The sequence below is a fragment of the Hoplias malabaricus genome, unplaced genomic scaffold, assembly GCF_029633855.1.
Source record: "Hoplias malabaricus isolate fHopMal1 unplaced genomic scaffold, fHopMal1.hap1 scaffold_50, whole genome shotgun sequence".
Lineage (NCBI taxonomy): Eukaryota > Metazoa > Chordata > Actinopteri > Characiformes > Erythrinidae > Hoplias > Hoplias malabaricus.
In genome coordinates, this window is record NW_027100945.1 from 52,409 (window position 1) to 57,500 (window position 5,092).

Consider the following 5,092-nt stretch of genomic DNA (forward strand, 5'->3'; position numbering starts at 1 on the left):
GCTCGGTCTACGGTTCCCGGGCCCGACCCCCTTCGTCTTCTTAAATTGAGAAAACTAACCGTAGGCTCCGGGGGGCGAATCGTAAAACCTTTGCCGACCTCCTCGCACTGCGAGGGGGCCAGGATTTGCGGCTTGTCCGCGTATCGGTCCTACCAAGGACCGCGGCTGGAAGTTCGGTGGTGAGCCCTCGACCTTACGAGATTGGGGGCAAAACCCTTCGTCTTCTGAACATCAGACGGCTCCGGGGGGGCGTACCGTAAAACCTATGCCGACCTCCTCGCGCTTTGAGGGGGCCAGGAAATTCTCTTCCATTCTCTTCCCTTAAACGGACGTCCTTTACGCCCGTTCGAAATGCGGCATACCCGGAGCACCAGGGGCAGGCTTCTAATCCGAAATATACCGGCTTTTAGAACGATCCTCCCCGCCACGTGCTCCAGCCTCTATGGCTCGGGGACCCCCCGTAATAGGGGGTCCGCTTGTCCCAGAATCGTTCCGAGGGAGACTTAGCCGATCCGTCGGTCTAATTTCCACCACAGTTTGGGTCCGTTAAAAGGTCCGAGTCGGTGGTGCCTTAGGGTCGGGATCCTATTGAGGGAAGGAACCGGCCCCTAGCCTGCACCGTCCGGGCCTTGAATCGTACATTTTCCAAGTTGTCAAACCCCCGATTGAAGACCCACCTCCGGGGGGTCTCATTCGAAAAGCCTTTCCGCGGTGCGTGTCTCTTCCTCCTTCGTGGGGGTCGAGTTCCACGCGCCACCGACTCTCTCTCTTTCCCCAAGCCGGGTTTGAGTACCAGAGGATCGGCCTGGTTGATCCTGCCAGTATCATATGCTTGTCTCAAAGATTAAGCCATGCAAGTCTAAGTACACACGGGCGTTGGTACAGTGAAACTGCGAATGGCTCATTAAATCAGTTATGGTTCCTTTGATCGCTCCACACGTTACTTGGTATAACTGTGGTAATTCCAGAGCTAATACATGCAAACGAAGCGTTGGAAGTGGGGGTGCCGTTTCGAGGTGGTCGGTGACTGGTTCACCTTCCCCTCGGCGCCCCCCACGGATACGTGCATTTATCAGAACCAAAAAACCCCCTCCCGACTCCGGTCGGGTCCGCTTTGGTGACTCTAGATAACCTTTGGCCGATCGCAGAGCCCTTCGGGGCGGCGACGTCTCATTCGAGTGTCTGCCCTATCAACTTTCGACGGTAGTCTACGGGACTACGTGTGGTGACCACGGGTAACGGGGAATCTGGGTTCGATTCCGGAGAGGGAGCCTGAGAAACGGCTACCACATCCAAGGAAGGCAGCAGGCGCGCAAATTACCCATTCCCGACACGGGGAGGTAGTGACGAAAAATATCGGTGCGAGGCCCCGTTTGAAGGTTTCGGGACCGAAATGAACTCAATCTACGTCCGTGGGTGAGGACCCATTGGAGGGCAAGTCTGGTGCCAGCAGCCGCGGTAATTCCAGCTCCAATAGCGTATGTTAACGTTGCTGCAGTTAAAAAGCTCGTAGTTGGATCCGGGGACGGGTCCCGGCTGCCGGGCCTCTGCCCGTCCGGACTTCGCGGTGGGAAGCTGCCCCTCTCCGGGGTGGGGACCCCCCGCGGGTCTCTGGGTGGAGGTCGCGGGACCTTGTCCCTACTCATCCGGTGTCCTCTGCTCCCTTCCTCCGCGGAGAGGCCCTTAGCTGGGTCGTCCGCCGCGGTGAATACGTGGGGGGCGGAAGGGTCCGGTGCGTTTACTTTGAACAAAACAGAGTGCTCAAAGCAGGCCGAAGCGTGCCTTGAATGGACTGAGCTAGGAATAATGGAATAAGGCCTTCCCATGGGGGGCGAGTCGGAGCTCTTCGGCGAGGCGGCCGGGTGGGGCCGGGGGCGCCCGGGTGTGACGCCCGGCGTTTCTGGCCGCCGCACGGTTCCCCGAGCCGGGGGGGTATCCGACCGCTCTCTTGGTCCTATTTCGTGGGTTTGACGGACCAAAGGTCATGATTAAGAGGGACGGCCGGGGGCATTCGTACCGCACCGAGAGAGGTGAAATTCGTAGACCGGTGCGGGACGGACAAAAGCGAAGGCATTTGCCAAGAATGTTTTCATTAATCAAGAACGAAAGTCGGAGGATCGAAGACGATCAGGTACCGTCGTAGTTCCGACCGTAAACTATGCCGACCCGCGATCCGGCGGCGTTGGGTTAACGACTATGACCCGCCGGGCAGCGTCCGGGAAACCACGAGTCTTTGGGCTCTGGGGGGAGTACGGTTGCAAAGCTGAAACTTAAAGGAATTGACGGAAGGGCACCACCAGGAGTGGAGCTTGCGGCTTAATTTGACTCAACGCGGGGAACCTAACCCGGCCCGGACACGGTAAGGATTGACAGATTGACGGCTCTTTCTCGATTCTGTGGGTGGTGGTGCATGGCCGTTGGTAGTTCGTGGAGCGATTCGTCTGGTCAATTCCGGTAACGAACGAGATCCCATCCTTTAAGTAGTTACACGGCCCCTCTCCTGGGTCGGACTCTATCCCCGAAGGTCCCCGTTCGCGGGGGGTCCCCATCGGGGTGGGGGTGTTGGGGGTTTCGGCGGGGGTCCGGTTCTACCCCGGATCGGTTCGGGGAGGTGATGCGGTTGACGGGGGTTCAGTTCTGCGTCGAGTGGGTGGCTCCGGCCTCTCCCCTTCGCGTTCGGTTCCCTCCCCGATGCCGTCCGCACCTCGTTCCGCTCTCCGGGTGTGGGTTGTCCGTCCTTCGCCTTCGCCTTCCCTCTCCCCTCCCCGGTGCCCTCCCGCTTACCGCGGGCCTGAAGGTTGGGGTTCGCCCGGTGGGAATCAGCGGTCGGTGGCTAAACTTCTTAGAGCGATTTGTGGCACAGAAGCCACTTGAGAAATGGAGCAATAACAGGTCTGTGATGCCCTTAGAAGTCCGGGGTCGCACGTGAGCTACAATGGCTGGTTCAACATGTAAGTTACCCTACGCCGAGAGGTGCGGGCAATCCTATGAACGCCATTCCCCGCTGGGGACAGGGGATTGCAACTATTCCCCTCGAACGAGGAATTCCAAGTAGGCGCGGGTCACCAGCCCGCGTCGATTAAGTCCCTGCCCTTTGTACACACCGCCCGTCGCTACTACCGATCGGATGCCTCGGTGAGGTCCTCGGACCGTCCCCGGGGCGGCCCTCGAACGGGGGTCGCCTCCGGGCGATGGGAAGTCGATCGAACCCGGACATCTAGAGGGAGTAAAAGTCGTAACAAGGTTTTCGTAGGGGAACCTGCGGAAGGATCAATAACGGTGACCTGGCCGCGGTCGGCGCCCGCCGTCCGTGCCGGTTGTCGAGTCGGACTCGAGAGGCCGAACCTCCCCCCCGGCGGGTACCTTCAAGGTATGGACCGCAGAAGCCTCGTACCTTTCGTTGTCGGCCGACGTGAGTCTCTCCCCCCTCCGGGTGGGTGGACGTAGCGAGCCGGCTTCGGAACTCGGGGTTATGCGAGGACCGCCTTAGGTGCATAGGTACCCCGGTCCGCCCCTCCCGTTCGCGGGGGGAAGAGTGGCGCCGGAGCCGCCCGCCGGGTAGTTAAACCCAAAAAACCATTGATCGTTGAAGGCTTGATTGTGCGTGCGCGAGTCAAAGGGGCTTACTCACCCCCAGGGCGTTGGCCGGTGCTCGCCGGCCTCGGTGGGATCTCCCTGAACCCATCCCCCCGGCACAGGGGGTGGTGGTGGACGGGAGCGTACCGCCGGGCGAAACTCTTTCCCCTCACGGGGTTAGAGCGGAGCTTAAGAGCGCATGCAATAACCCCCGATGTTGGCTTCGCAGAGACGGACCGTATAATAGTCTAAGGCCGGTGCGCGAGTTGAAGGGGCCTCACGAACCCCGGATGCGTTTATAAACACCCGAAGGAGACGGCCGGTGCCCGCCGGTCCTGACTAGGTGGGATCTACCCAGCGCCTTCCCCTAAGCGGGGACTTGGGAGCGTACCACCGGGCCTCGCTCATACCCTCCGGGGTGGAGAGCTTGGCTTTGAGCGCACGCCTGAATGCCTTAGACCGGGACCCGTAACGCAGCGAACCAAACCCTGGGCCTCGCCGGGAACGGCGGGTGCCTAGACCCGGTCTCCTAAACCACGTAAGTCTCGGGCACCTACTCGGGCGATCGTCCCGGGCCGTAACTCCTCGGTCCGGTGGTGACGCCCAGGTTCAATGACCTTCCCCCTCCACGGGGGGGAAGGCACCCGGCTTGAAATATTGTCAAACATTGTCTCGTGTTCGAATGGCTTCCTTCGCCCGGCCTGTAACGGGCCGGGCACAAACCCAAATACGACTCTTAGCGGTGGATCACTCGGCTCGTGCTTCGATGAAGAACGCAGCCATCTGCGTTAACTAATGTGAATTGCAGGACACAGATCATCGAAATTTCGAACGCATATTGCGGCCGCGGGGGTCCATCCCGCGGCCACGCCTGTCTGAGGGTCGCTTTACCCATCGATCGGTCTCCGCGCCCCCGCTGAGAGAGAGAGACCGCGGCTGGAAGCTCGCAGGGCCTGAAAACGGCCCTTCGTCTTCCCAAACGAAGACTCGGTTCCGAGCCAGTCCACGCGGCCCGTGTTGCGAGAGAGCTCCGTACAGGGAACGGAGGGAGAGCCGAGTAGGTCCGGGTCCACGTCCGTTACGGTCTCTCCCCGAGTCCCGAGCGGGGCTCCGCGCAGTCGGACGCGGGGGTGGCGAGTGCCGATTAAACCCAGCGAGCGGGCGAGTGAGCGGGCGGGCGAGCGGCCGGGGTGGGGGGAGGGTGTCGCGGAGTTCGGCCTCAGGCCGGGCTCTCGCCCCTCGCCCCTAGCCTTCGGCCCTCCGCCTCCGCCCTCGCCCCCGCATAAGAAACCTCTGTGTGCGGCCTCAGATCAGACGAGACGACCCGCTGAACTTAAGCATATCAGTAAGCGGAGGAAAAGAAACTAACAAGGATTCCCTTAGTAGCGGCGAGCGAACAGGGAAGAGCCCAGCGCTGAATCCCACTTTCCCCTGACCGGGGTTGGCCGGGAAATGTAGCGTACGGAAGTCCGTAAGATCCGTCTCGGTGCGGACGCGGGACCAAGTCCTCGCGAAC

At 60.9% G+C, this 5,092-nt stretch overlaps 1 non-coding gene across 1 annotated transcript; it reads left to right on the forward strand.

Annotated features, from left to right (window-relative positions):
* Positions 1-4,307: 4,307 nt before the first annotated feature.
* LOC136682438 (5.8S ribosomal RNA) lies at positions 4,308-4,461 on the forward strand. The gene has a single exon (XR_010798645.1). It is a non-coding gene; the product is annotated as a 5.8S ribosomal RNA (ribosomal RNA).
* The last annotated feature ends 631 nt before the right edge of the window (positions 4,462-5,092 follow it).